This window comes from Bubalus bubalis, chromosome 5 (assembly GCF_019923935.1).
Source record: "Bubalus bubalis isolate 160015118507 breed Murrah chromosome 5, NDDB_SH_1, whole genome shotgun sequence".
Lineage (NCBI taxonomy): Eukaryota > Metazoa > Chordata > Mammalia > Artiodactyla > Bovidae > Bubalus > Bubalus bubalis.
In genome coordinates, this window is record NC_059161.1 from 108,248,227 (window position 1) to 108,259,492 (window position 11,266).

General features: G+C 38.8%; 1 non-coding gene across 1 annotated transcript; it reads right to left on the minus strand.

The window, feature by feature from the left end:
* Nucleotides 1-11,160: 11,160 nt before the first annotated feature.
* LOC112585291 lies at nucleotides 11,161-11,266 on the minus strand. Its single transcript, XR_003109767.3, has one exon. It is a non-coding gene; the product is annotated as a U6 spliceosomal RNA (small nuclear RNA).

Consider the following 11,266-nt stretch of genomic DNA (forward strand, 5'->3'; position numbering starts at 1 on the left):
CCAGACAAGAATACTGGAATAAGTTGCTCCTTCTCCAGGGTATCTTACCAACCTAGGGATTGAACCCGCACCTCTTTCACTGCAGAATTCTTTACTGTCTGAGCCACCAGGGAAGCCTAAAGAACACATAAGTATGTATTTATTTACACACACACACACACACACATATTTAGTAGGGCTTCCCTAGGGGCTCAGTGGAAAAGAATCCACCTGCAAAGGAGACGTGGGTTCAATCCCTGGGTCAGGAAGATACACTGGAGAACAAACTGGCAACCCACTCCAGCATTCTTTCCTGAGAAATCCCATGGACAGAGGAGTCTGCTGGTTAGAGTCCATGGGGTCACAGAAGAGTCAGACACAACCTAGCGAATAAACAACATTTAGTAGGGAAAAACAGTATCATTTTAACCTATATAGCAGGGGTCCCCTTAGTAGTAAAAGAAAGTACCAGACTCTGAAATTTGTCAAACTGCAGAGAATAAGAAGTGGTCACAATTCAAAACCCAGAACAATGACCTGTGCTACCACAAATATGGGATATTTTTTGCAAGGCAACTCTAAAGGGAGAAATATTGAAAAGATTAAAAGACATTGTATGATTCCATTTTGGCTGCTACAATAAAATCTGGGGCTTCCCTGGTGGCTCACATGTTAAAGTATCTGCCTACAATGCAGGAAACCCATGTTCAATCCTTGGGTTGGGAAGATCCCCTGGAGAATGGAATGGCAACCCACTCCAGCATTCTTGCCTGGAGAATTCCATGGGAATTCAGGACAGAGAAGCCTGGTGGGTTACAGCCCAAAGGGTGGCAAAGAGTCAGACATAACTGAAAACTAATACACACATGTGCACACACACACACGCACGCACAGAGTAAAATCTACAGATTGGGGAGATTTATAGAAAAGTAAAGTTTATTTCTCAAAGTCTGGATCCAGGGAAATCCAAGATCAAGGCCTTGGAAGATTCAGTGTCTGGTGAGGTCCCTCTTCCTGGTTCACAGCCTGTCATTTCTTGCTATGTCCTCTCAGGACCAAAGAGAAAGGAGACCTCTCTGCTGTCTCTTTTACAAAGCACTGATCCCATCCATGAGAGCTCTATCCTTATGATGTAATCAACTACCACAGTTCTCACCTGCTAAGGCCATCACATTGAGGTTTAGGTTTCAGCATATGAATTTCAGGAGGACACAAAAGTTAGTCTATAGTAATCTTCACTCAAAGATTACACAGTTTGACATTTTAATTTTAGGTTTCACTTTGAATTTTTTCCTTCATTCTTTGTATCAACAACCTAAGATCTGTGTTTAGGATCATTCCAGTATATCGCATTGGATTTTGAAAATGCTATACTCACACAATTAGGTAGAAAGGGGAAATTCATGATGTACTATTTTGGAAAAAAAATCCAAATAAATAGACAATTATTAATTATGTGAATTGCGATTAGATATTCTGCTAGGAAACTCCAGAAATGTTTGTGATATTAAAAAGAGACACCAGACTCTCTTCACAAGAATCACTTTAACAACCAAAACTCCACATTTCAAAGCAAGTAGCCATGATTGAGAGATATTCTTTTAGTCAAATCTTGTCATATTTTGAATTTTTAAACAGACAAAAAGAATAGAAATCCTGGGGGCAAAGGCAATGCATAATTGCATTTCTGGGCAACAGAACTTAGAAATGTGTCCTAGCAAATCCCACAGTGTTACCGTACATGTATTATTAGAAGAGAAGTGCAGTTATCTGGGGTTTACCCTACTATGCATATCAACAGTCCTATCAATGACTTGTAGGAAAAAGGTTTTCTCTTAGATTTACTAGTTCATATAGATAAATTATCTACATAGTCTAAAACATAACTCTTGGCAAAGGAAAGAAAGAACACCAGGTTTTAGGGGACAGATTTCTTAAAATTTCAAGTATCTCAACATAAGCTTTTATTCTGTATCAGAACTACAACCTTGTGTGAAAAAAAAATAATGTGTTAATTGTCCCTGTGTATTAAGGAATAGAGTTATGAGGTATGAAACAGTCCCTATCAGTGAAGAGAATTACTCTCAATTGGAAATTGTTTCAGCAAAAATCTAAGTAAACAGCTCCCTCTGATGGGGACTTCTGTCTTAAATAATATTGGAACTAACTTAAGAGAAAAAAAAAAAAAAATTGCTGTAAGAACTATACCAAGAGTATAGATGAGATTTTCCTAGAAACACAACCTACCAAAAACAAATCAAATAAAGATCTGTGGCAAGCAAAAGAGTAAAATTAGACCATTATCTTACACCAAACACAAAATTAATTCAAAATGGACTGAAGAAGTAAGTGAAAGACATGAAACCATAAAATTTCTAGAAGAAAACACAGTTGGTAACCTCCTTAACATTAATTCTAGAAATATATTTAATTAATTAATTTTTAATGAAAGCATAGTTGATTTACATTGTTATATTAGTCTCATATTAGTTACATTAACAGCATAGTTATTCATTCATTTAAATGTTTATATTTCATTTATAAGGAAAAATGTACATTTTATCTTTCTCTATATAAAAAAAAAAAAAGCAAAATGGCTGTCTGGAGAGGCCTTACAAATAGCTGTGAAAAGAAGAGAAGCAAAAAGCAAAGGAGAAAAGGAAAGATATAAGCATCTTAATGCAGAGTTCCAAAGACTAGCAGGAAGAGATAAGAAAGCCTTCTTCAGCGATCAATGCAAAGAAATAGAGGAAAACAACAGAATGGGAAAGACTAGAGATCTCTTCAAGAAAATTAGAGATACCAAAGGAACATTTCATACAAAGATGGGCTCCATAAAGGACAGAAATGGTATGGACCTAACAGAAGCAGAAGATATTAAGAAGACATGGCAAGAATACACAGAAGAACTGTACAAAAAAGGTCTTCAAGACCTAGATAATCACGATGGTGTGATCACTCACCTAGAGCCAGACATCCTGGAATGTGAAGCCAAGTGGGCCTTAGAAAGCATCACTATGAACAAAGCTAGTGGAGGTGATGGAATTCCAGTTGAGCTATTTCAAATCCTGAAAGATGGTACTGTGAAAGTGCTGCACTCAATATGCCAGCAAATTTGGAAAACTCAGTAGTGGCCAGAGGACTGGAAAAGGTTAGTTTTCATTCCAGTCCCAAAGAAAGGCAATGCCAAAGAATGCTCAAACTACCGCACAATTGCACTCATCTCACACGCTAGTAAAGTAATGCTCAAAATTCTCCAAGCCAGGCTCCAGCAATATGTGAACCGTGAACTTCCTGATGTTCAAGCTGGTTTTAGAAAAGGCAGAGGAACCAGAGATCAAATTGCCAACATCCGATGGATCATGGAAAAAGCAAGAGAGTTCCAGCAAAACATCTATTTCTGCTTTATTGACTATGCCAAAGCCTTTGACTGTGTGGATCACAGTAAACTGTGGAAAATTCTTCAAGAGATGGGAATACCAGACCACCTGATCTGCCTCTTGAGAAATTTGTATGCAGGTCAGGAAGCAACAGTTAGAACTGGACATGGAACAACAGACTGGTTCCAAATAGGAAAAGGAGTACATCAAGGCTGTATATTGTCATCCTGCTTATTTAACTTATATGCAGAGTACATCACGAGAAACACTGGACTGGAAGAAACACAAGCTGGAATCAAGATTGCTGGGAGAAATATCAATAACCTCAGATATGCAGATGACACCACCCTTATGGCAGAAAGTGAAGAGGAACTCAAAAGCCTCTTGATGAAAGTGAAAGTGGAGAGTGAAAAAGTTGGCTTAAAGCTCAACATTCAGAAAATGAAGATCATGGCATCTGGTTCCATCACTTCATGGGAAATAGATGGGGAAACAGTGGAAAGAGTGTCAGACTTTATTTTTTGGGGCTCCAAAATCACTGCAGATAGTGACTGCAGCCATGAAATTAAAAGACGCTTACTCCTTGGAACGGAAGTTATGACCAACCTAGATAGCATGTTCAAAAGCAGAGACATTACTTTGCCAACAAAGGTTTGTCTAGTCAAGTTTTCCTGGAGTCATATATGGATGTGAGAGTTGGACTGTGAAGAAGGCTGAGTGCCGAAAAACTGATGCTTATCAACTGTGGTGTTGGAGAAAACTCTTGAGAGTCCTTTGGACTGCAAGGAGATCCAACCAGTCCATTCTGAAGGAGATCAGCCCTGGGATTTCTTTGGAAGGAATGATGCTAAAGCTGAAACTCCAGTACTTTGGCCACCTCCTGCAAAGAGTTGACTCATTGGAAAACACTCTGATGCTGGGAGGGATTGGGTGCAGGAGGAGAAGGGGACGACAGAGGATGAGATGGCTGGATGGCATCACTGACTCGATGGACGTGAGTCTGGGTGAACTCCGGGAGTTGGTGATGGATAGGGAGGCCTGGCGTGCTGCGATTCATGGGGTCACAAAGAGTCTGACACGACTGAGCAACTGAAGTGAACTGAACTGATATGACTTATTTCACTAAGCATAATAACTTTCTAAGTCCACCAGTCTTCCAAATAGCAAAGTTTGGTGTTTTTTTTTTTGTTTTTTGTTTTTTTTTTTTACTGATTAGTATCTATTGCATATATATTCCAAATCTGCTTCATCCCATTCATTTACTAATGGACACTTAGGTTGAATCCACATCTTGGCAGTTATAAATAATGCTACTATGAACAACGGGGTTGGAATTAATGTTTTCATTTTCTTCAGATATATACCCAGAGTAGGAGTTGCTGGATCGTACAGTGATTCCATTTTTACTTTTCTGAGGAACCTCCATAATGCTTCGCATAATGATTGTATCAGTTTACATTCCAACCAGACTCCATGTGTGTCTCTCTTTACAGCCTTGGTGGTGAACAGCTGTTCTGCCTTCCCCAGGCTGATTTCAGCAAAAGTTGCTCTATGTGTGGTTGTAGTCTGATATGTTCTTCAGGGAAGGTGAACCCACTGTCTTCCTACTCTGCTATCTTGATCTCCCTTTTCATATTTGCAGTTTTGATTGTTATAGGCAATCTCTGTGCTGAGGGTCAGTCTCGGGCAAAACAAGTTCTTCTCTGGTCTGTTTAAGCCTGCACCTCTCACTGTACATGCATGAAGACTTTCTAATTTTTTGTGTGTATGCTTCTTAAAAGTCCTAGTCTTTAATGCCGGGCTCCCAAAACACCAAAAAGAAAAAAAAGAAGAAGAAGAAGATTGGAGGGATAAAGGTACTGGTCTTTAAATTCCAAACTCAGTTCAGCTGGGCTGCGGAGGGGTTAGGGAGGGGCAAAGCCATGGTGGGGAGATGCACCAATTATGGCTGCTCTCCTCTCTGCACCTCTGATTCAGAAGCAACCATCAATAATCAGAGAACAGACAGTGGATATTTGGAGGAAAACTTCCTATTTACCACTTGGCTCCCTTAAGCATTCTTGCAAAGTTCAACTGGAACTTATGCAGGTGGGTTAGCCAGAGAGTTGTGATTGGGCATGGTTAGCTGCACTGCAGTGAAAATGACTGAAATCAACCACAATTAACTGTCCAAGTGTCCTGGAAGTTGGGAGGCTTCAATAGACTACACAGCTCCAAAATAGTTATATAAGATAGATTCTGGCAGTGCAATTGTTTTTAAGTGGGGACATATTTGCAGTGCTTCCTATTTGCCCTCTTCCCAGGATCCTCCTCCTTCCCCTTTTACATAGCAGTCTGTTTCCTTTCACAGCTACCCTCCAGCTCATCAACCCAATTATACATGTTTAAACCTAGCATACCCTCTCATATTTTCTTACTTGTTTGATATACTCAAATACATTTACAGGGGCTATGTCCTTGATTTAAAAGAAATATTATTTAAAAGAGCATCTGACCTCTTGTTTTTGAAGAGAATTTCTGACCATTTAAAACAACTTCATCAAAACCTCTTCAGTGATCTAGGCTGTAAATGTAATTTATCCAACCATCTCACATAGATAGAGATTTTATATACTTCCAGTTTTTATCATCAAAATCAATGACAAAATAAACACCAGTATACATACATCATTTTATGCCACTACTTTTACTTCAATAACATCCCAGAAGGTTGTCTTTCTGTGTGTTATATAAATCAAATATTTCTCTGAAGTGAGTCAGTCAGTTCAGTCGCTAAGCCTTGTCTGACTCTTTGGAAACCCATGGATGGCAGCACACGAGTCTTCCCTGTCCATCACCAACTCCCAGAGTGTGCTCAAACTCATGTCCATAGAGTCAGTGATGCCATCCAACCATCTCATCCTCTGTGTCCCCTTTTCCTCCTGCCTTCAATCTTTCCCAGCATCAGGGCCTTTTCAAATAAGTCAGTCCTTCACATCAGGTGGCCAAAGTATTGGAGTTTCAGCTTCAGTATCAGGTCCTTCCAATTAATATACAGGACTGATTTCCTTTAGGGTTGACTGGTTGGATCTCCTTGCAGTCCAAGGGACTCTCAAATGTCTTCTCTAACACCACAGTTCAAAAGTATCAGTTCTTCAGCACTCAGCTTTCTTTATAGTCCAACTCTCACATCCATACATGACTACTAGAAAAATCATAGCTTTGACTAGACGGACATTTGTAGGCAAAGTAATGTCTCTGCATTTTAATATGCTGTCATGGTTGGTCATAGCTTTTCTTCCAAGGAGCAAGCGTCCTTTAATTTCATGGCTGCAAACACCAGATGCAGTGATTTTGGAGCCCAAAAAAATAAAGTCTATCACTGTTTCCAGTGTCTCCCAAATATTTGCCATAAACTGATGGGACCAGATGTCATGATCTTAGCTTTCTGAATGTTGAGGTGTTTTTTGTTTTTAATTTATATTCAATTGAAGGATAATTGCTTTATAGAATTTTGTTGTTTTCTGTCAAACCTCAACATGAATCAGCCATAAGAAAGAAAAGAAAGAAAGTTGCTCAGTCGTGTCTGACTCTTTGTGACCCCATGGACTGTAGCCTACCAGGCTCTTCTGTCTGAAATTCCATGGGATTTTCCAGGCAAGAATAGTGGAGTGGGTTGCCATTTCCTTCTCCAGGAGATATTCCTGACCCAGGGATTGAACCCGGGTCTCCCGCATTGTAGGCAGATGCTTCACCATCTGAGCCACCAGGGAAGTCATAGGTATACATATATCCCCTCCCTTCTGAAACTCCCTCCCATCTTCCTCCTCATCCCAACCCTCTAGGTTGATTCAGAGCCCCTGTTTTAGTTTCCTGAGCCAAATTACCATTGGCTATCTATTTTACATATGGTAATGTAAGTTTCCATGTTACTGTTTCCATACATCTCACCCTCTCCTCCCCCTCCCCATGTCCATAAGTCTATTCTTTATGTCTGTTTTTCCATTGCTGCCCTGTAAATAAATTCTTCAGTACCATTTTTTCTAGATTCTGTATATATGTGTTAGAATACAATATTTATCTTTCTCTCTGACTTACTTCACTCTGCATAATAGGTTCATCCACCTCATTAGAACTGACTAATGTGTTCCTTTTTATGGCTGAGTAATATTGCATTTTGCATATATATCATACTTCTTTACCCATTCACCTGTTGATGAACATCTAGGTTGCTTCCATGTTCTAGCTATTGTAAATAGGGCTGTAATGAACAATGGAATATATGTGTGCTTTTCAATTTTGGTTTCTTTAGGGTGTATGCTTAGGAGCTGGGTCATAAGGTGGTTTTATTCCTAGTTTTTAAAAGAATCTCCATGCCATCTTTCATAGTAGCTGTATCAATTTACATTCCCACCAACAGTGCAAGAGCATTCCCTTTTCTCCACACTCTCTCCAGCATTTATTGTTTGTAGACTTTTTTGACAGTGGCCATTCTGACTAGTGTCAGGTGATATCTCATTGTAGTTTTGCTTTGCATTTCTCTAATAATGAGAGATGTTGAGAATCTTTTCATGTGTTTGTTAGCCATCTCCATGTTTTCTTTGGAGAAATGTCTGTTTAGGTATTTCCCCTATTTTTTGATTGGGTTGTTTGTTTTTCTGGTGTTGAGTTTTATGAGCTGCTTGTGTATTTTGGAAGTTAATCCTTTGTCAGTTGTTTCATTTGCTATTATTTTCTCCCATTCTGAGGGTTGTCTTTTCACCTTGTGTATAGTTTCCTTTGCTGTGCAAAAGCTTTTAAGTTTAATCAGGTCCCACTTGTTTAGTTTTGTTTTTATTTCTGTTGCTCTAGGAGGTGGGTCATAGAGGATCTTCGTTTGACTTATGTCATGAAGTGTTCTGCCTATGTTTTCCTCTAAGAGTTTCATAGCTTCCGGTCTTACATCTCTGCCTGTAATCCATTTTGAGTTTATCTTTGTGTATGGTATTGGGAATTTTTCTAATTTCATTATTTTACATGTAGCTGTCCAGTTTTCCCAGCACCATTTATTGAAGAGGCTGTCTTTGCCCCATTTTATATTCTTGCCTCTTTGTCAAAATAAGGTACCCATAGGTGCATGGGTTTATTTCTGGGCTTTCTATTTTGTTCCACTAATCTATATTTCTGTTTTGTGCCAGTACCATCCTGCCTTGATGACGGTGGCTTTGTAGTATAATCTGAAGTCAGGAAAGTTGATCCATCCATTCTTCTTTCTCAAGGCTCCTTTGGCTATTCAGGGGTTTTGTGCTTCTATATGAATTGTGAAAATTTTTGCTCTAGTTCTGTGAAAATGCCATTGGTAATTTGATAGGGATTGCATTGAACCTGTAGATTGTCTTTGGTAGAACAGTCATTTTCACAATATTGATTCTTCCTACCCAGGAATATGGAATATCTCTCCAACCGTTTATGTCGTCTTTGATTTCTTTCATCAGTGTCTTATAATTTTCTGTGTACAGTTCTTTTGTCCTCTTACGTAAGTTTCTTCCTGGATAGTTTATTCTTTTTGTTGCAATGGTGAATGGGATTGATTTCTTAATTTCTCTTTCTGATTTTTCATTGTTAGTATGTAGAAATGCAGGTTATTTCTGTGTATTGATTTTATACCCTGAAAGGTTGTTAAATTCATTGATTAGCTCTAGTAATTTTCTGATACTATCTTTAGGGGTTTCTATGTACAGTATCATGTCATCTGCAAACACTGAGAACTTTGTGTCTTCTTTTCTGATCTAGATTCCTTTTATTTCTTTTTCTTCTCTGATTGCTGTAGCTAGGACTTCCAGAAATGTGTTGAATAATAGTGGTGAAACTGGGCACCCTTGTCTTGTTTCTGATCTTAGGGGGAATGCTTTCATTTTTTCACCATTGAGAATAATGTTTGCTGTAGGCTTATCATATATGGCCTTTACTATGTTGAGGTAGGTTCCTTCTATGACTATTTTTGAAGTTTTGATCATAAATGGGTGCTGAATATTGTCAAAGGCTTTTTCTGCATCTGTTGAGATTATCATATGGTTTTTATCTTTCAGTTTGTTAATGTGGTGTATCACATTGATTGATTTGTGTATATTGAAGAATGCTTGCTTCCCTGGAAAAAAACAAACTTGATCATGGCTTATGAGCTTTGTGATGTACTGCTGAGTTTTGTTTGCTAAAATTTTGTTGAGGATTTTTGCATCAATGTTCAAAAGTGATATTGGCCTGTAGTTTTCTTTTTTTGAGTTGTCTTTGTCTGGTTTAGTTATCAGGATGATGGTGCACTCGTAAAATTAGTTTGGAAGTGCTCCTTTTTCTTCAATTTTTTGAAAGAGTTTTTAGAAGGATAGGCATTAGATCTTCTCTAAATGTTTGATAGAATTCTACTGTGAAGCCCTCTTGTCCTGGGCTTTTGTTTTGTTTTGTTTTTGTTTGTTTGTTTTGTTTTTTTTGAACATTTTGATCACAGCTTCAATTACACTGCTTGTAATTGGCTTGTTAATAATTTATATTTCTTCCTGATTCAGTCTTTAAGGATTGAACTTTTCTAAGAATCTGTCCATTTCTTCCAGGCTATACATTTTATTGCCATATAGTTGTTCATATTAGTCTCTTATAATTCTTTGTATTTCTGTATTGTCTCTTGTAACCTCTCCTTTTTCATTTCTAATTTTGTTGATTTAATTCTTCTCTCTTTTTTTCTTGATGAGTTTGGCTAAATGTTTGTTAATTTTGTTTATCTTCTCCAAGAACCAGCTTTTAGTTTTATTACATCATGAGAAACGCTGGGCTGGAAGAAGGACAAGCTGGAATCAAGATTGCCAGGAGAAATATCAATAACCTCAGATATGCAGATGACATCATCCTTATGAAAGAAAGTGAAGAGGAACTAAAAAGCCTCTTGATGAAAGTGAAAGAGGAGAGTGAAAAAGTTGGCTTAAAGCTCAACATTCAGGAAATGAAGATGATGGTATCTGGTCCCATCACTTCATGGGAAATAGGTGGGGAAACAGTGTCAGACTTTATTTGGGGGGGCTCCAAAATCACTGCAGATGGTGACTGCAGCCATGAAATTAAAAGATGCTTACTCCTTGGAAGGAAAGTTATGACCAACTTAGATAGCATATTGAAAAGCAGAGACATTACTTTGCCAACAAATGTCCGTCTAGTCAAGGCTATGGTCTTTCCAGTAGTCATGTATGGGTGTGAGAGTTAAACTGTGAAGAAAGCTGAGTGCCGAAGAATTGATGTTTTTGAACTGTGGTGTTGGAGAAGACTCTTGAGATTCCCATGGACTGCAAGGAGATCCAACCAGTCCATTCTAAAGGAGATCAGTCCTGGGTGTTCTTTGGAAGGACTGATGCTAAAGGTGAAACTCCAGTACTTTGGCCACCTCATGCGAAGAGGTGACTCATTGGAAAAGACTCTGATGCTGGGAGGGATTGGGGGCAGGAGGAGAAGGGGACGACAGAGGATGAGATAGCTGGATGTCATCACCGACTGGATGGACATGAGTTTGAGTGAACTCCGGGAGTTGGTGATGGACAGGGAGGCCTGGCGTGCTGCAATTCATGGGGTCGCAAAGAGTCGGACACAACTGAGCGACTGATCTGATCTGATAGGGTCTTGGAGTCAGTGCTCCCACTCCAAAGGCGCAGGGCTTGATCTCTGGTCAGGAATGAAGATTCCACTAGTGGTTTGCTATGTCATTAAGTGAGATTAAAACAAACAACCAAAAAATGAGAAACCAAAGACAAATCCCAGACAAGTGGCAGTTAAAAAATCAGGCAAATAATAATTTTTTTTTTAATATATGGAACACTTCACTACTTTGCAAGCCATCCTAGCACAATGGCCATGCTATCTTCTCTGTAAGGTTCCAATTTTAGTATATGAGCTACTGAAGTGAGCAC